The following is a 21921-nucleotide window of genomic DNA, read 5'->3' on the forward strand; positions in this document are numbered from 1 at the left end:
CATCTTATATATTTCTTTCAAGACACTGTCCTCTCCATTCAAATGCTCTCCCAAGTTCTTTGCTGTCTCTGACAGAATTACAATGTCATCGGCGAACGTCAAAATTTTTGTTTCTTTTCCATGGATTTTAATACCTACTCCGAATTTTTCTTTTCTTTCCTTTACTGCTGCTCAATATACAGATTGAATAACATCGGGGAGAGGCTACAACCCTGTCTCACTCCCTTCCCAACCACTGTTTCCCTTTCACGCCCCTCGACTCTTCTAACTGTCATCTGGTTTCTGTACAAGTTGTAAATAGCCTTTCGCTTCCTGTATTTGACCCCTGCCATCTTCAGGATGTGAAGGAGAGTATTCCAGTTAACATTGTCAAAAGCCTTCTCTAAGTCTGCAAATGCTAGAAACGTAGGTTTGCCTCCACTTAATCTATTTTCTAAGATAATTCTTAGGGTCAGTATTGCCTCACTTGTTCCAACGTTTCTACGGAATCCAAACTGATCTTCCCCGAGGTCGGCTTCTACCAGTTTTTCCATTCGTCTGTAAAGAATTGGTGTTAGTATTTTGCAGCCGACTGATAGTTCGGTAATTTTCACATCTGTCAACAACTGCTTTCTTTGGAATTGGAATTATTACATTCTTCTTGAAGTCTGAGGGAATTTCGCCTGTCTCATATATCTTGCTCACCAGATGGTAGAGTTTTGTCAGGGCTGGCTCTCCCAAGGCTATCAGTAGTTCTAATGGAATGTTGTCTACTCTCGGGGCATTGTTTCGTCTTTCAGTACTCTGTCAGACTCTTCACGCAGTATCATATCTCCCATTTCATCTTCATCTACATCCTCTCGTGTTCCATATATCACAACAAAATGAAATTCTGTTCAAGTCGCCCTGTAACTTAGAACCACTTGAAGACGACAAAGTTCTTCACACAACAGTATCAGCATTGTTGCTGACCCTATCAGTTCGATCTTTTATAAACAAACAACGTCCCATAGGTATTGCTAAAATCATTGGGGGAAATGGCAACAAAACGGTTATTCACGTTGGTGTGTAGAATGTATGAGACTGGCGATATACTATCAGACTTTTGGAAGAACATCATCCACACAATTCCGAAGCTAGCAATAGCCAAGAAGTGCGAGAACTAAAGAACAGTCAGCTTAACACCTCCTGCGTCCAAGTTTCTGACAAGTATAATATATGTGGAAAAGAATTCGACAATGAAAAGCGGTGCAAGTTGTTCGAAATACTGAGAAAAACAGCGGTAAGCTCTAGGGAAACACAGGTAATGTACAATACGTATAAGAAGCAGTCAGACTGGAAGACAAAGAACAAAGTGCTCGGATTTTTAAAAAAAATGTAAGACAGGGATGAAGTCTTTCGCCACTACTGTACACTCTACACATCGAAGAAGGAATGACTGAAATAAAAGAAAGGTTCAAGAATGGGATTAAAATTCAAGATGAAAGGATATCAATGATGAGTTTCGATGACGACATTGCAGTTTTCAGTAAAAGTAAAGAAGAACTACAGGACCTGTCGAATGGAATGAACGGCCTAATAGGTACAGAATATGGATTGAGAGTAAATCGAAGAAAACGAAATAAATGAGAAGTAGCATAAATGAGGACGGCGAGGAACTTAACATCATAATTTGGGATCGCGAAGTAGACGAAATTAAGGAATTCTATCTAGGCAGCAAAATAATCCATGATGGGTGGTGTAAGGAGGACATAAAAAGTAGACTAGCACTGACAAAAAGAGCGTTCCTGACCATGGGAATTCTGCTAGTATTAAACACAGATATTAATTTAAGGAAAAAATATCTGAGAATGTGCGTTTCGAGCACAGCCTCGTATGGCAGTGAGTCATGGACTCTAGAGAAACCGGAACGGAAAGGAATCGAAGTCTGCTAGGTTTCCAGATTTACCTTGTATGTTTAGACCTAATTTATTACCTAGTTATCTTTATTGCTGTAATTTACGAACCAAAATCGCCAACACTATCAAAACACGGCTGCCTCTATTTTCGAAAACACCCTCACAGTTAATAACCCTCTATGTTGAAACTTCCTGGCAGATTAAAACTGTGTGCCCGACCGAGACTCGAACTCGGGACCTTTGCCTTTCGCGGGCAAGTGCTCTACCATCTGAGCTACCGAAGCACGACTCACGCCCGGTACTCACAGCTTTACTTCTGCCAGTATCCGTCTCCTATCTTCCAAACTTTACAGAAGCTCTTCTGCGAACCTTGCAGAACTAGCACTCCTGAAAGAAAGGATATTGCAAAGGTCCCGAGTTCGAGTCTCGGTCGGGCACACAGTTTTAATCTGCCAGGAAGTTTCATATCAGCGCACACTCCGCTGCAGAGTGAAAATCTCATTCTGGAAACATCCCCCAGGCTGTGGCTAAGCCATGTCTCCGCAATATCCTTTCTTTCAGGAGTGCTAGTTCTGCAAGGTTCGCAGAAGAGCTTCTGTAAAGTTTGGAAGATAGGAGACGGATACTGGCAGAAGTAAAGCTGTGAGTACCGGACGTGAGTCGTGCTTCGGTAGCTCAGATGGTAGAGCACTTGCCCGCGAAAGGCAAAGGTCCCGAGTTCGAGTCTCGGTCGGGCACACAGTTTTAATCTGCCAGGAAGTTTCATATCAGCGCACACTCCGCTGCAGAGTGAAAATCTCATTCTGAACCCACTATGTTGTTCCATTGGTATTCATTAGCACAATTCATGACCTAGAAGGGCTGCGGATATTTGTATTACGCTGTGTCATTATAGTAGGTACGTAAAATGTTGGAAAATTTAAAAAAAAGTACGAGTTAGATGACATAGGGATAACATGTATACATTAAAAAGAACATGCTGGAAGCATCAACATCACAGTGCTGGGTAATAATGCAAGCTAGGTGATAAATACTGCTGTATTATAACATTTTATCCGTGAATTGGGATCTTTTAAAAATCAGCGTGCCGTAAGGAGCTTTTGCTGACATTACGAATACTAGAGACACTCCCGCCAGCTAACTATAGCACATTGTCAGCCATGTCATGTTTTACAGAGGGGACCGCCATACCATGTGTTGGCAACTGCTTCTCTGTTCAGCTGATTGTTACTTCCTTAAGCACCACTATCTGCTCATTCACTGCAGGAGGTGAAGTGCATAACTAAGTATTGAGTTTATAACATGCAAAAGGTCACACATGAGACATTGCAGAATTACACTGCTGACTGAATTTTAACAATTACCACAGATGTTTTCATATACTTTGCACTCGAAAGAAATGGAACAATAATGTATTTATTTAAAATAAGAAAATTGCAGAAATGTATCTTCGATGGTCCACATGGTGCATTTCTAACAGTTCCCTCTGTGCCGTGCAAGTTCTGGAAACCCAAGCTACCACTCTGCCACACAGTACCACTGCTGTGTCTCCAGGAGTTGAGGCTCCAGTCTGGAATGTTAATAAAAACGCTGCTGCCAGCTCCCATCCACTACAACGACAAGAAGCTACTAATACTTGAGAAAACAAAGTCATACTCCACTCATACGGCAACAACAGTAGTTAAGTATGCCATCCACTGGACTTCTATGTCCACCACAGCAGACCGGATGTTTCCCCATCTCTGCATTATAATCTGTGCATTTTATATGATCCATTTTCACAGAAGTGTAGTGTAAAACTTTTGTTGTTGCCCCTGGAGCCATGTCACAATATATCAGTACTATTCAATTAGGTGGAGGGCTATCACAACCACAACTTATGGCTGCTATCACAATGAGATAGTAAATCATTAGAGCTCCCTGCAAAAATTAGAGACACGTGAAATTCATGGCAATTAGGAACTAAATTAATATGCGTATTATAACATTCGAAGCTCCATGCGGCTTCCACATTAAGTGGTGTGTTCTGTTTGAAGACTGTGTCGAAAATCAGCTGTATGTTTTATACGTTACATTAAGAGTGTACCCCCTCATCGGTACTGCATTCCATAGTACTCTACTAAATAACATATAATATACCGTGATTATTCCATACACTACTCTTAAAGTCATGCGGAAGGCCAAACTAAAGACTATGTTCTGTTGCCCAAACATATAAAAGATCCACCAAATCTGTACTAACATAGATTGCTTAAAGTCACATGTCACACATCTTTTAGACTACTGTTGCATGGTACTGCCTTTCCCTGTAATGTCACCACTAAGAAGTCTTCCACTACAACTGCCGTCTTCGATATATGCAGCTTGCGCATCCCCAACTTTCATCTTCTTGGTTCTGAATTGGAATTTGCTTGTTGTCGTCAGCACTTCTTAAAACTTCACTTTCTGTAACTGTTACATCACAGTTTGGCAGCTGTTCAACAGTGTATTCATTCTTTGTTATTTCCATAGTGGTAAACTGCTTCCACGACTACGAAATTGGCTGTTTCCTATGACTTCTGAGTGACGATGGCAGTACTGCATTTGAGTGGTTAGCACACAGGACTCGCATTCGAAAGAACAACGGTTCAAACATGCATCCATCCATTCTGATTTAGGTTTTGCGAGATTTCCCTAAATCGCTTCAGGCAAATGCCGGGATGATCCCTGTGAAAGTGCTTGGCAAATTCCTTCCCCATCCTTTCCTAATCCAATGGGACCAATGACCTCACCGTTTTGTCCATTCCCTGAAATCAGTCAGTTAGCCAACAAACTAATCCCTTTTCTCTTAATCGTATGACTGCTGCACCAGATATATACCATGGAGATGGCATAATGGACTCACAGTCTTCATTGAACACAGTTCCTCCAAAATTTGTCCAATAACATTTCATGCTGCATACATAATCTTTCTTACAGGGATTCCCATTTAAGTTACATAAGTTTTTCTGTTGAAGTTTTTGAGTGGGCTATACCGATCTGGTTGATCCAATCAACATCACAGAGCTCCCAACACTACCCATTGGGTCATTTACATGGGTGCAATTGCTTCATTGCTCAGCCACAACCATTTAATCATGTAACACATTCATCATCAATAGTGCCAATATGGGGTACATGCATATTTTTTTACTGCTATAGAACAGATAAACTACAACAGTAATGCCAGTTGTGTTGTGTACTTGATATATTATGTATTTTGATAAATGATAACACAGATTCTTTTACTTTGACACTAAACGTAGCTACTTTTCATTCATGATCAGAGATCTGTAGTCATATTTGTGTATTACGATGAGCACCCTGAATATGTTTTGTACACATGCCATTACCCTCCACCACAAAACATCTACTTCGGAACGAAATTTAGTAGCATACATGTATTAAAGCGACATATTGTATGATGACAGCTATATTGCGTCGTTGTGCAGTAAAGCGATACATACCGCAAAACCCCTGTCTGTTTGCAATGTTTTCGATGACGGTGACCCCACACAGGAACACAGACTGACTGACAAACTGCCTCATTCCAGAAGCACATCTTGGCCTGACTCCAGATTTGACGCCCGAGTGACTCAAGCTGCTGCCTAGAGCACCAAGGTCAGATTAGGGCCACATGTACTGGAAGTGTGGCTGTTTGGGTTGTTAAGCTGAGAGGAGCAATGGGTTTTGGGGTACTAACCTGAGAGGGGCACTAGGAGTGCCCAGAAGTCAGATCTGCATACAGTGTGTCACGATTAGAAGCGAAAAGCAACAAAGGTAAATGTGTACGAATGAAAACAGGGTAGGGGATAAGCCGATTGTTTATAAAAACGTTCTTGAACTGGTTCTGCATACTTCACTCTAGCACTGCGTAAAAACGATGTAACATGGACAAGCTCCAATTGTATACAGAGCCTGCATAGCAAATTTATGTCAGATCACAAGTCCAGGAGTGAACTGTCGATAACGCTTTTTCCACTTTTATGAAGTGCTCTTATTCTTGCCTACGAGGACCTTTTACATATTCTTTAGCAAAAGAACCTGATATTACCATATTAGAAGCTATGATTTATGATTATAAAGTGGATAAAAGTTGTGACCCTCTGGAAGATTGTGTAAGTGTGCGAAAATCACTGCGTCTTCTGTTTGTTTGGGAATTAAAAAGTAGGCTTTGGCTTGCCCTGTCACACGGCCTTAGCACTGTTTTATTGGCTAATTACATAGTTTTGTCCCTTTATTGCGTGTGAGCAGATTTTATCTATGCCCCATTTTTGCTACCTTAAAATGAGGAAAACTATACAGTACACCATTGATGAGGGGATAAACTCTTAATGTAATGGACAAAATCTGTGTTATGCTACTGATTCCGGGTACAGTCTTCCTGTAGACCACGGCATTGCCTGGGAAAGCGGCATGTGGCTTCCAGTGTTATAATAAGCATATCCGTTTAGTTTCCAGCTACCAAAAAATATGCATTATAGGAATTCTCATGTGGTTGTAAATTTTATGCGTAGCTTTAGCTACTTATTTTCTCGTTGTGACAGTCAGTAACAGATGGGGTGGGATAGCTTTCCGTCTAATGGATTGATACTGTTGCATTTTGGTGTGACTCCAGGAGAATCACCAAGAATATTATGCTACCCTTCTGAAAAAATGAAACACTTAAAATGCACATAAATTCAGTTATCACGTAGAGCTGAAAAACCAGCCAGGCTGCTACTTTGATGTAAACTATGTGATGAGAAGCATCCGAACACCTGGCTGAAAATGAATTACAAGTTCGTGGCGCCCCCCACCCCCCATTGGTAACGCTGGAATTCAATATGATGTTGCCCCACCCCTAGCCTTGATAACAGCTTTTACTCTCGCAGCCATACGTTCAATCAGGGGATGGAAGGTTTGTTGGGGAATGGCAGGTCATTCTTCACTCAGTGCTACACTGCGGAGAGATATCAATGTCAGGTCGGTGAGGCATAGCACGAAGTCGGCGTTCCAAAATATCCCAAAGGTATTGTGTAGTATCCAGGTCAGGACTCTGTGCATGCCAGTCCATTGCAGTTATGTTGTTGTCGACTTTTCTCTCCTGGACTTGTGATTGGACATAAATTTGTTACTCCACCACAGGCCGTGCATTATGAACAGGTGCTCGATCGTGTTGAAAGATGCAGTCGCCATCCTCGAATTGCTCTTCAACAGTGGGGAGAAAGAAGGTGTTTAAGACATCAGTGTAGGCCTGTGCTGTGATAGTGCCACGCAAAATAACAAGCTGTGCAAACCCCTCCATGAGAAACACGACCACACCATAACACCAACACTTCCGAATTTTACTGTTGGCACTACACACACTGGCATTCGCCATACCCACACATTGCCGTCACATCGCCACATTGTGTACCGTGATTTGTCACTCTACACGACGTTTCTCCACTGTTCACTCGTCAAATGTTTATGCTCCTTACACAATGCGAGTCGTCGTTTGGCATTTACTGGCGTGATATGTGGCTTTGTAAGTACGTTGTTTATGTGTTCGTATGTTGGCAGCGCTATGTAGCGCTTTGCATTAATAACTCTGATGGTGCTGTGTGCGCTCTGTGAGAGACTCTGTTGTTGTTCGGACTGGCAGTTGGAGGTGAACAGCCAGTAGTGATAGAAGCTGGGATGGAATAGTTAGCAGTGATGGAGGTTAGAGGTTAATAATTATCAGTGTTGGAGGCTTGCAGTATTAGCGCGAGAGGACGATCTGGATGTGTCCAACTTGGAGATTGAATATTATGCATGATTATATAGTTTTTGGAAGTGGATGTCATGCAAGATTATATAATTTTTGAACTGGTTGCCACATCATTAAAGCACAAAATATGTTTTGCTTTGCAACAAAATCTTTCCTTTGTTAACCATATGCCCATTAGTAGTTAGCGCCTGTATAGAATCTTTTATTTAGCTGGCTGTATTGGCGCTTTGGCCATTCTTCTGTTTTAATTATTTGAAGTCAGGTTATCATTCTTGAGCAGTCAGACTGCATTGCGCTTGAATATTGTGGGTCAGTGTTGAAATGATAAAGACTACCAAAGTGACACATTCAATTTGACTCACCAGCTTCAGAATTACATAAAGAAGTTTCAGCTTATGAGCAGCCGCTTGACTGTGAAATCCAAGTTTTCTCACCTCCCTCCTAAACGTCGTAGTACTTGCAGTGGGTCCTGATGCAATTTGGAATCCATGTGTGATGGTCTGGATAGATGTCTGCCTCTTACACACTAAGACCCTTTTCAACTGTCGGTGCTGTCTGTCAGTCAACAGACGAGGTCACCCTTTACGATTTTGTGCTGTACGTCTCCCTTCAAGTTTCCACTTCACTATCACATCGGAAACAGTGGAACTAGGGATGTTTAGAAGTGTAGAAATCTCGCGTACAAATGCATTACACAAGTGTCCCCCAATCAGCTGACTACGTTCGAAGTCCGTGAGTTCTGCGGAGCGCCCCATTTCTAACATTATGCGTAGTGTATGTTTGTTATAAGTCGTGTCTTCCTACCACTTTCGTGAAACGACGCACAGAGCGTGTTTTTTTTTTTTTAGGAAACTGACTAGTTTGAACCTGTTGCTGGTAAGGAGATGCCAGACCACACATGACATATAGAGTTGAGAAGAGTTCAGTGAGACTAGCGATGATATAATCAAATGCAGAATGCTTCTTAGATCCAGGCTTCAAATCAAGTATGAGATGGAATAGTCCGGAAAGCAGCGTGTCATACAGTGCACTAACAATGAGACGTTCATGTGGAACAATAGTGGCGAATATTGAGCCTCATGTAAAATCGTCAAAATTATGTGAGTCACTGGACAAATCAGAATGAATAGAAAGATGAGCAAGTATACAAGAGAACATCAGTTATTCTATTTCACTTACTATACAGGTATATCACATGTTGTTTTTATTGTTCAATATGACGTACTGCATTCGCTCTTCAAATATCCATGGCAAACACGTGGAAAAAAAAAACAATTTACATCCATATCTATGGTACCCTGTACCACTATTAGTCATTTCTCTTCCTGTTCCACTCTCAAACTGAGCGAGGGAAAAACAACAGTTATGTGACTCCGTATGAGCCATAATTACTAAAATCTTATCTTCGTGGGACTTTCCTGTACGACCACTTCATGAGTGAACCGTGAATATCAGGAACCTGGTAGAAAATCAAATCTCCGACATTTCTGAAGCCGGAAAAAAGATCCTGCAAGAATGGAACCAACGACGACCGAGTACCAACGTCTGCGTGAGACCGGGTCACTCAGCAGATTACCTGACAAGGGACGCCGTCGCACGGTAAGAACGCTGCAGTTTGAGGAAGCTGTCTTGCAGCATGTGGAGCGGGATCCTTCAATCAGCACTCGTGCAATTGCACGTAACATGGGGACCAATCAGACGACTGTAAGAACAGTCCTTCGAGAGCAATTGTAACGTCCATTCCACTTACAGTGTGTCCACAACCTGGAAGCAGTTGATTATCCACCCAGAGCACAGTTTTAGCAGTGGTACCTGAAACAGTGTGAAATGCATCCTACGTTTCCATCCTCTGTGTTGTTTACCGATGAAGCAATGTTCGGGCGTGATGGAGTCTTCAATTTGCATGTTTGGAGTGAGAATAACCCACATGCCACAGTTACTAGCGCTCGTCAAGTGCGGTTCTTCATTAATGTGTGGGTCGGTGTTGCTGGGGACTGTTTAATTGGGCAGTATCTGCTATCTAGGCCATTAAATGGCAGGCACTATTACAATTTTCTCGCCAGAGCGTTGACAGAATTCCTGGAAGACGTCCCGCTCCCTACAAGACGACGCATGTGGTTCCAACATGACGGGGCGCCGGCACATTTCAGACGTCGTGTGCGTCGATTCCTGGACCGACGGTTCCCAGAAACGTGTATTGGCAGAGGTGGTCCTGTACCACGGCCTGCTAGATCCCCAGATATGTCCCCTCTGGACTTTTTTGTGTGGGGAAAGAGGCGCAACCTTGTTTACGCAACTCCTGTCGCATCAGAAGATGATCTGGTTGCCCGGATAGTAGCAGGAGCAGGAACAATTCAGGATACTCCTGGGGTTTTTGCCCGTGTCAGACAGAACATCATCCTACAGTGTAACCTTTGTTTACGTGTCAATTGAAAATTTGAAAATCTACTGTAACTGAAATTTTGTTGTGTCAATGTGTTGTCTCTTGGTCATAAAAAATGGAAAAGTGTTTGTTGGATTAATTAATTTGCCGACAGAGAAATTTTCCTATACCGGTTTAAATACTCCTCATAGGAAAAAATGACATTAGGCAAAAATATTTGTTCTGATGTCCCCTATAACCTCCCAGAGGTTGTCGGTTTAAATACTTTTCACCCAAATACTTTTCACCCTGTATACCGGTTTCTTTGGCGCTTCGCTGTACAGCAGCTTACTCAGAAAGGAGTTGTTAATGGACGATGCGTTACAGCGTGGAGAGCCTTTCAGAATCTGAGGTCCTTAAAATCGTGAGCAGTGGCTGTCTGCGGCTGCCGCTCTTGTTACGTCTAGTGGCAACCGTCAAGTATGCAGACTGGAGTGACCGTCTACAGACCCCAGGCGGCTGAGCTCAGTCCCTGGAGACGCATTAATTGGGTGGCGGGGCGCCCAGCCGCTGCTGAATATGCATGGCTACCCTGGACGGCCGTCGTGAACCACTCTCTGTCCATTAAACAAAGTGGCGAGCGGCAGGTGGGTGGGGAACGCTACTGCCTGGCCTGTGGCGCAGTCACTTCCGGCCGCTCCTGGACGTTTGTTTACGCGACACCCGCCGTTTGGGGCTTTTGTGTGCGAGGCGGAAAGTTGAAGGCGGCAGGAGCGCACACCTGGGCCAGCGCCCGCGTTTTACGGGCGCCTGCAGGACCGCTCCGAACGAGGAGCTCTCCGTGAAGAGTAAGCACAGCAGCTGGAACTGAAATAGTGCATCGGCTGATGTAGAGGGGAGAATTACCTCTTCGCCTAAATTATTAAAGGGCACAACAGCTGGTACGTTATTTCTATTTTGAACTGCAATTTCCCTAATCTTTAATATAAGGGAAGTGGAAGGACTTGACCCATACACTGACCATTTCATTTCAACATATTTATTTATATCATAGATAAATCACTAAGAGAATTACAATCATAAATCAGATAATACACTACTGGCCATTAAAATTGCTACACTAAGAAGAAATGCTGATGATAAACGGGTGTTCATGGGACAAATACATTATACTACAACTGATATGTGATTACATTTTCAAGCAATTTGGGTGCATAGATCCTGAGAAACCAGTACCCAGAACAACCACCTCTGGCCGTAATAACGGCCTTGATACGCCTGGGCATTGAGTCGAACAGAGCTTGGATTGCGTGTACAGGTACAGCCGCCCATGCAGCTTCAACACGATACCACAGTTCATCAAGAGTGGTGACTGGCGTATTGTGACGAGCCAGTTGCTCGGCCACCATTGACCAGACGTTTTCAGTTGGAGAGGTATCTGGAGAATGTGCTGGCCAGGGCAGCTGTCAAGCATGTACTGTATCCAGAAAGGCCCGTACAGGACCTGCAACAAGCGGTCGTGAATTATCCTGCTGAAATGTAGAGTTTCGCAGGGATCGTATGAAGGGTAGAGCCACGGGTCGTAAGGCATCTGAAATGTAACGTCCAATGTTCAAAGTGCCGTCAAGGCGAACACGAGGTGACCGAGACGTGTAACCAATGGCACCCCATACCATCACGCCGGGTGATACACCAGTATGGTGATGAAGAATACACGCTTCCAATGTGCGTTCACCGCGATGTCGCCAATCACGATGCTGTAAGCAGAACCTGGATCCATCCGAGAAAATGACGTTTTGCCATTCGTGCACCCAAGTTCGTCTTTGAGTACACCATTGCAGGCGCTCCTGTCTGTGATGCAGCGTCAAGGGTAACCGCAGCCACAGTCTCCGAGTTGATAGTCTGTGCTGCTGCAAACGTCATCGAACTGTTCGTGCAGATGGTTGTTGTCTTGCAAACGTCCCCATCTGTTGACTCAGGGATGGACACGTGGCTGCACGATCCGTTACAGCTATGCGGATGAGATGCCTGTCATCTCGACTGTTAGTGATACGTGGCCATTGGGATACAGCACGGCGTTCCGTATTACCCTCCTGAAACCACCGATTCAATATTCTGCTAACAGTCATTTTATCTCGACCAAAGCAAGCAGCAATGTCGAGGTACGATAAACCGCAATCGTAATAGGCTACAGTCCGACCTTTATCAAAGTCGGAAACGCCATGGCACGCATTTCTGCTCCTTGCACGAGGCTTGACCACAACGTTTCACCAGGCAACGCCGGTCAACTGCTGTTTGTGTATGAGAAATCTGTTGGAAACTTTCCTCATGTCAGCACGCTGTAGGTGTCGCCACCGGCGCTAACCTTATGTGAATGCTCTGAAAAGCTACCCATTTACATTTCGCAGCATCTTCTTCATGTCGGTTAAATTTCACGTCTGTAGCACGTCATCTTCATGGTGTAGCAATTTTAATGGCCAATAGTGTACTTTCTTTAAGAAAAGCCATTCACGTAAACCTTGCAAACTGCTTGTTAAATAAAACCACAAATGAATTAATCTCTTTAAAAACATTTAAAAACCCGCCACTTGGGCCAAGTATATCATTTAAAATAAATTTTACATCAAATAACGAGGAAATCAATTATTATTTCCACATAGATTAAAAACCGCCCCTACCGAGCGAGATATTACCAAACAACTTTACAAGGTTATAGACAGTTTGATCAATAATAACCGCCGGCGTCGGTGGTCTCGCGGTTCTAGGCGCGCAGTCCGGAACGGTGGGACTGCTACGGTCGCAGGTTCGAATCCTGCCTCGGGTATGGATGTGTGTGATGTCCTTAGGTTAGTTAGGTTTAAGTAGTTCTAAGTTCTAGGGGACTAATGACCACAGCAGTTGAGTCCCATAGTGCTCAGAGCCATTTGAGCCAATAATAACCCAGTTATTTCCTCATCAAAACTGACATACGCCACTAAGGCTGAATTGCACCGCAGTTTTAGAAAACGGTTTCAATTAAGACACGTTCTTCTAGAAATCCCTCAAAATTGTTAAGACGAATATTTAAAACATTTAACCCGGACAACCTCGCAGAGCCACCACACGTTTTAGAAGACTGCAGCTTGTACAATAACTGAGGCCCGAGATTGTGAGGGCGCGAGTTGGCTACGAACGGTGCAGGCGACTGAGCACTTATCTTCGAATCAAGATGTGGACTCCGTTTGTACTTCCATCCCTTTCAAAACACCGGAATCGGAACCAAACAGCACACGCGAGCGCAGGTGAAGTTCACCGTCCGTTCGCCCGCTAGTAATTTAAAGGGCGAGGCTCTGCACTTCGGCGACCCACCGCTTCCGATCTCTGAAACGTAAATCAAAGCGACAACAGGGAACCAAACAACCCTTCCTTCACTTTAATACTCAAACTTATACAGGAAACTATTTCGATAAAAATGACAATGATAAAACTGATTTCATTCCTTTAAGCAGAACCACATACACGAATGATGCAAACGGAACTGGCTCATTAAAACCCAAGTATCACATGGAGCTCCTTATGTGGGACTGTAAGGTACCACACGGCAATCTTTAGACACGGAATATAGATCGATCGGTAAGGCTGCGCACACGTATGAATGTTTTGCCAGCTGAAGTAAGAACAATAGTATTAAGGAGCGAAGCACACACTTAATAAGAGGCATGAAATATCACATCACAGTCCTTGTAACGCTTTGCACCCTCAAGAGCAATAATCATTATACACTCCTGGAAATGGAAAAAAGAACACATTGACACCGGTGTGTCAGACCCACCATACTTGCTCCGGACACTGCGAGAGGGCTGTACAAGCACTGATCACACGCACGGCACAGCGGACACACCAGGAACCGCGGTGTTGGCCGTCGAATGGCGCTAACTGCGCAGCATTTGTCCACCGCCGCCGTCGGTGTCAGCCAGTTTGCGTGGCATACGGAGCTCCATCGCAGTCTTTAACACTGGTAGCATGCCGCGACAGCGTGGACGTGAACCGTATGTGCAGTTGACGGACTTTGAGCGAGGTTGTATAGTGGGCACGCGGGAGGCCGGGTGGACGTACCGCCGAATTGCTCAACACGTGGGACGTAAGGTCTCCACAGTACATCGATGTTGTCGCCAGTGGTAGGCGGAAGGTGCACGTGCCCGTCGACCTGGGACCGGACCGCAGCGACGCACGGATGCACGCCAAGACCGTAGGATCCTACGCAGTGCCGTAGGGGACCGCACCGCCACTTCCCAGCAAATTAGGGACACTGTTGCTCCTGGGGTATCGGAGAGGACCATTCGCAACCGTCTCCATGAAGCTGGGCTACGGTCCCGCACACCGTTAGGCCGTCTTCCACTCACGCCCCAACATCGTGCAGCCCGCCTCCAGTGGTGTCGCGACAGGCGTGAATGGAGGGACGATTGGAGACGTGTCGTCTTCAGCGATGAGAGTCGCTTCTGCCTTCGTGCCAATGATGGTCGTATGCGTGTTTGGCGCCGTGCAGTGAGCGCCACAATCAGGACTGCATACGACCGAGGCACACAGGGCCAACACCCGGCATCATGGTGTGGGGAGCGATCTCCTACACTGGCCGTACACCTCTGGTGATCGTCGAGGGGACACTGAATAGTGCACGGTACATCCAAACCGTCATCGAACCCATCGTTCTACCATTCCTAGACCGGCAAGGGAACTTGCTGTTCCAACAGGACAATGCACGTCCGCATGTATCCCGTGCCACCCAACGTGCTCTAGAAGGTGTAAGTCAACTACCCTGGCCAGCAAGATCTCCGGATCTGTCCCCCATTGAGCATGTTTGGGACTGGATGAAGCGTCGTCTCACGCGGTCTATACGTCCAGCACGAACGCTGGTCCAACTGAGACGCCAGGTGGAAATGGCATGGCAAGCCGTTCCACAGGACTACATGCAGCATCTCTACGATCGTCTCCATGGGAGAATAGCAGCCTGCATTGCTGCGAAAGGTGGATATACACTGTACTAGTGCCGACATTGTGCATGCCCTGTTGCGTGTGTCTATGTGCCTGTGGTTCTGTCAGTGTGATCATGTGATGTATCTGACCCCAGGAATGTGTCAATAAAGTTTCCCCTTCCTGGGACAATGAATTCACGGTGTTCTTATTTCAATTTCCAGGAGTGTATATCACTAATCGTTGGTAGGACTTGAATTAGTTAACTTGATGCCAGCTGCTGGATCGATGTGGCGAAGACACCAGACGTTGCTTAGTCCGATAGTAACAGCGTGTTCCTTCACGGAAACGAGCACACGCACAGCTTCACGAGGTTGCCAAGAAGCCACAGCGCCAGCCCGCTGTTACTGATCCCAGTACGATCAGGCGCCAACTGCCGTCCGTACTCAGGCACACCGTGCTCGCTGTCGTCTCTCCAACGTCTCGCTAACACGCACACTTCCACGTGCCGTGCCCAACGTCGTTCCACCTTCCCACTCCGTACTGCTTGTTATATCATGAGCCGGCCAAGGCTCGAAAGACAAACTTCTGCCAGAGGGAATCGATAGTGCCTAACCAAAGATAGCCCTGGCACAGGTCCCACCACGGCTCAAAGCTGCATGATTCCAACTGAAGGCTGCATATCTAATTGCTTCTGTGTGCAAGAGAAATTTGATTTTTAGTATTACATGTAATTACTGATCGGGGTTAAAAATTAAAAATGCTATCATAATCAACTCATGAGGAGGTGAAATATTACGTTAATGGTTCAAGGGCCTCCCTATCAGCTTAAATCTTGAAATTGTCCATTTTTTTCATTGATCTTAATCTACGGAATTTCTCCTTTCCGACGATGTATTATACACATATACAGGGTGACTGTTATTGAACAGTGTTGTAAGATGACAAGAACTATGCCCCTTACCTAACTCACGTTGAGCGAACAGTAGGGCTGAACAAAAATGACTGACAAGGCACAATGCACCTTGTAGAGGGTATAGTGTGGACGTATTGGAATAATTAATGTCGGGTGATGTAAAGTAATTCACACGACATGAAAACTTTGTGGAAACTTGTCGATTTATGGAGGCTAGTTTATCCCAGGGAAGTACTCAGAATTGACCGTGCCCGCCGGGGGAGCGGCGAAGGGAAGCGACAATAGGCAGCTTAGGGCGGAGAAAGCCGTAAGGGGGCGTGGCCTCCAGCCGCCTTGAGTGAGATTGAGTGGGTGGTTGACTCCATGCTGGTGTACCGGGAAGCAGACGGAGAACTTGTACGCCTGTTGATAAATGTCCGTCGTCCCGTTCTCAGTGAAACGTTCGTGAAAGCCACGCAAAGCTACGGTGGAGCGGTCAACAGAGGCCAAAATATGCGTATTTGTGACCATAGCAACTTCATGCTGAATTCACAGTCCGCAGAGTCTGAAGTGAACAGGCGACAGAATGTAATACGCCGGCCTCCGATGGGAACGTAGGACCAAGGAATCTGAAGTGCTCGCCTGGGATTCAGAATTCCGGAAAAATTGGTGTTTTGTGCAGACACTAACCTTGATGGGTAGCCTGGGAGGAGCTAAATAGCAGAAGTTGAGAGGAAGGGAAATTTTGTGGGAATTTGTTCACTTCCCAGAACAGGCATTGGTCGGCGTTGGGAAGCGATGCATAATTAACGCGACTTGCGCTGCAATTGGCGTAAGTGATTTTTCTGGAGGGGAAACCGAGGCGAAGAGCGGACTGGGAGAAGTCTCCGTAGGGTCTTCCATTTCTAGCTTGCCTAGAGTGTGGACGTGGCGTTCTTTATTCTGCTTGCCTGAGAAAGAGTGAGCATCTCTGCAGTTTACGACTTAGCAAATGGAACGATTGAGCTTGGAGATAGAAAGTTTTGGGTCAGCTATGTACTGAGCAAGATACCTAGTAGTGAATAGACGAGCGCAGCCTTGCAGCACCACGAGGTCGGCCGACGTCCTCACAACGAAGCCGCGCCGCCACGCTGAATTCGGTGATATTGCGCCCCCTCCGGCCACTGATTAATTTGTTGGATAACGTCGGCAAAGTTTCCACGAGGGTTTCATGGGCTGTGTATTGGGGTATTCTTCTTGCACTTCGCATTACGCCTGGGTCAGTCGGTAGGAATTAATTTTGATTTATCGCGTTTTACTCCACGTAAACTCAATTTATTACCACTGCATGATAGGAGAGTCATGTAATGTGATGATGGAAGGTCGGGAGTTAAAATAAACTTGTGCTAATCGTCTGCATCTGTTTTCAATCAAGTGGTTGAAATCCCAAGTCATTTTCTTCATTAATTTTATGTTCAACATTTGCATCTGGTGTTCAATAGCTGAAGATAACATCAATGTTCACCCCTTTTTAATTAAAAGTGATGAATTCTGAATCAATTAATGTCAACACTGCCACCGCAGTTCAATCGGGAGTCACAGGACCTTATAACGTTCTTTGCATTATCCGATATTGCGGCAGTTTTGCACTCTCTGTTGATCTGTTAGTCAATTAGCTGCGGTGAACACACTCCAATTAACCAGATAAGTGACGGTTGGCGTGTTACAATATGAAATAAAATCGTCATAACTTCTGGACGGTTGCGATAGGACGTTCACACTGAACTGTTAACCGGGGGACATGATGGGAATTGTTGTTGTCGGCCATTTTCACGTGATAAGCACGTTTCAGTAAGCGCCCATATTAAACGACAGGGCATTGTTGATTCACTTGCTGCAGTAGAAGCAGCTTCAGCACACAAGCTCTCCACATATTCAGAGAGTTTAATTTAAAGCGACAGGCTGCTGATGTGAAATACAGGGAAATAAAATCAGTAAACGATGGTTCACTAAGCAATCCTCCCAGCTACGCGTAACATAAAACAAACACCAGAAGAATGATTTGATAGATTAATCGAAAAAAATTAAGTGTTCGAGATAAAAATTATATGAAAGAGGCTGAGACAGGACCCTTTCAACGTGTACACTGCTCGGTCTGTGAGCGTGGCTTGAAAGGTCCGCATTCGGTAGGACGACGGTTCAGACCTACGTCCGGCCATCCTAATTTAAGTTTCCCGTCATTTTTCTAAATAGCTTAAAGCAAATGTCGTGATGGTTCCTTCGAAATGACACGGCCACTTTCCTTCTCCATCCTTCCCTAACCCGAGCTTGTGTTCGGTCTGTAATGACGTCGTCGTCGACGAGACGTTAAACACTAATCTCCTCTTCCTCATCGAAAGGAAATTTGGAACTGGCACCGCCAGTTTACAGCAAGAGGGATTGTCGGCGTGGGATATTGCCTGGAGAACTAGCATACCTCATCGAGGTACTGAGCAGCTATCATGAGATACAAAACTTTGAAGTTTCATCTAGTAATGTTCGTCCACGATCGACACCAACAGCGAAATGACTGCTTTCTACAGAATATGCCTCAAAGGCATACCAGATAGAATGCAACACAACTGAGGCTGCAGGGCAAGTTATGTTGATCCAGACAGCACGCGACCATTTCCACATGCTCATAGTGGCCGCTAAGCGTATATTACAAACAACAGCGGAAACTTTTCAACACATTGGTTTGCTGAAAAGGTGTGCAAGGTAATAACTAGAACAGAACTTTGATCGTCAGCGCCGGATTCTCTTCACAGACGAGTATAAGATTTGTGTGACGACTGGTATCGTAGGAGTGTGGAGGTAGGCATAACCAACGCACTTCTGAAGCATGCACTTTCACTGCTTTAGCAGGAAGGTGCATCAGTCATGCACTGTATTACAATAATGCACGGATATCGGACAGTCCATCACTATCGGGGTAATCTGACGGCTGTTATCAGTCAAGATAATACGGTATATTCGACCGGTTGTCCAGCCATATAGTCAGCATTTCGACGGTGGGTCCGTCTTTATTCATCATAATATCAGAGCAGACTGTATTGTAATCAGTGGTACTGTACTATATCTGTCCTTTTCTCGACGACAAATGTAAAGCTCCTTTCTGGTTATTTTAGTTATTTTTGCGGCTATCGGTCTCATATGCAAAGTGAACACGTTTTGTTACAAAATATCGTAACTTGATGGTGTGCCTAATACCAATATTTGTCTCTTATACTTTGCAAATGACAGTTTATACATTAAAAAAAAATCAAATGAAATGTCACTTCGAAATAATAACAGCGCAAATCGAGTTACTTTGTTTTACTGCCATTACGGTGCGTTATAAAGTTCCGCAGAATGTTTAGCCTCATCTGCTCTTGCATCAACAGTTAAGCTCATTTCACATACATGCATCTATTGCCACATTAATTTAGCAAGTAATCACTGTTCTCGGAAGACGTTTCGTATCTGTTTGAACAGCAAAATGTTCTGATAACCACTTACTAATCAACAACTAATATGGGGTTTCACCCGCAAATTTCAGTGATAATTTCTCGGGTCTTTCCGCGAATAAACCGAATTACTCAAAGATACTTTTACTGTAGCATCCAACATAACACGTTCAGATCTTAATTATACTCTTGAACAACTTCTTCATGCTATTTATGAGTGGAGCAGCTCCGTACTAAACTGAGACAACAGATCTCAGCACGTGAGCACTTGGCCATTGTTGACGTTAAAACAATGAGATATCTCTGTCAGAAAAAAGAGCGCTGACCATCTAAAATTCCATAAGCAAGTGATCAGTAGGCAGTAGAATATCACTATACCATTTCCAGAAGCAAGTGATGAGTAGGCATTAGAATATCACTATACCAGGACACAGAAGACAGCAGTACTTACGCTATCGACAGGGAATATCACATGAGTCCATGTTTACAGATTCCCAGAAGGCTTTTGATTTCCTCACAAGCGGCTTCCTATCAGATTTCGTGCCTGTGGACTATCATCTGAGTTAAACGAATAAATTCGTGATATCCTGTCAGAAAGGTTTGTAGTAATTAGCGGAAAGTGATCGAGTAAAATAGAAATGATACGTGGCGTTCCCCAGCCAAGTGTTACAGATCCTGTGCTGTTCCTGATCCGTATACGCGATTTAGGGGTCAATTTGAGCAGCGATATTAGATGCTGTCATTTACCATACAGTAAAGTCATCAGAAAATGAAAACCAATTGCAAAATGATTTACACAAATATCTTTACCATGTGAAAAGTGATAATCGACTTTAACTAATGAAAAGTGAGAAGTCAACGGGCTTCTCACGGTGGATACACCGGTTTCCCCGTGAGATCAGTGATGTTAAGCACCGTCGAGCGTGGGACGCACTAGGATGGGTGACCGTCTGGGTCTGCCGTGCAGTGTTGGAAAGTGGATGCACTCAGCCCTTGTGACGCCAATGCAGGAACTATTTTACTGAGAAATGGCGGCTGCACGTCACGAAATATGTCAACGGCCGGGTGAGCGGTGCGCCCCTACATGTCTACATCTGGAGACGCCTTTGAGCTGAGGATGACATGGTGGTCTGCCGGTAGCATTGAGCCTTCCGACGCCTGTTCAGACGGAGTTTAGTTGCGTTCTATGACGTCATCCACATAAGGAGTAAAAGGAATCTGTCAAATTTGGGTCACACGATACACAAATCTAAAGACTGTCGACTCAATTGTCCAGGCATTAAAATTACGAATAACTTAAATCGGAACGCTCTCATAGATAATCTTATGGGGAAAGCGAACCAAAGACTGAGTTTTTTGGCTGAACACTTAACAGATGCAACAGGTCTTTTAAAAAGACACTGCCTACACTATGGCTGTCCTACCTCTTATTAAGTATTATCCTGACAGAGGATATCGAAAAAGTTGAAAGAAGTGCGTCTCGTTTCCTATTATCGTGAAACACCGGAAAGAGTGTCACGGAGTTGATGTGGGGATCATTAAAATAAAGTCGTTTCCGTGCAGCGGTATATTTTTACGAATTTTCAACCACTAATTTTTCTTTCGAATGGGAAGGTTTTTTACTAACAACCACCTTAATGTGTAGAAATGATCAACACACCTAGCTCTTTATTCCCATGAAGTAATACCAAGGGATCTCAGATCGATTCCATATTCCTAGATTTCCAGAAGGCCTTTGATACCGGTCCTCACAAGCGACTATTAATCAAATTGTGTGTATATGGAGTATCGTCTCAGTTGTGTGACTGGATTCGTGATTTCCTCTCAGAGATGTCACAGTTCGTAGCGATCGCGGTAAATCATCGAGTAGGACAGAAGTGATATCAGTCGTTCCGCAAGGTAGTGTCATAGGGCTTCTGCTGTTCCTGATTGACGTAAACGATCTAGGTGATAATCTGAGCAGTCCCCTTACATTGTTTGCAGATGACGCTGTAATTTACCGACTAGTAAAATCACCAGACGATAAATTCCAATTACAAAATGACCTAGAGAGAACTTATGTAGGGCGCGAAAACTGGAAATTGGCACTAAACAAAGAAAAGTGCGAGGTCATCAACATGAGTATTAAAAGAAATCCGATAAATTTTGGGTATACGACAAATCGCACAAATGTAAGGGTTGTCAATTCGGCTAAATACCTAGGGATTACAATTCCGAGCAACTAAAATTTTTGAAGACCACATACATAATGTTGTGGTGAATGCGAAACAAAGACTGCGCTTTGTTGGCAAAACACTTAGAAGATGCGACAAACCCGCTAAAGAGACAGCCTATGTTACACTTGTCCTCTGCTGGAAAAATGCGCCTGGTGTGCGATCCTTACCACGTAGGATTGATAGAGGACATGGAAAAAATGCAAAGAAGGGCAGCTCGTTTCGTGTTATCGCGCAATAGGGATGAGAGTGTCTCTGATATGATACGCGAAATTCCAGTCACCAACTTTCTCTTCCGAATGTGAAAATATTTTGTTGACACCCACCTATGTAGCGAGAAATGATCATAATAATAAAATAAGAGAAATGAGAGCTCGAACGGAAAGATTTAGGTGTTACTTTTTCCCG

The sequence above is a fragment of the Schistocerca gregaria genome, chromosome 6 (assembly GCF_023897955.1).
Source record: "Schistocerca gregaria isolate iqSchGreg1 chromosome 6, iqSchGreg1.2, whole genome shotgun sequence".
NCBI lineage: Eukaryota > Metazoa > Arthropoda > Insecta > Orthoptera > Acrididae > Schistocerca > Schistocerca gregaria.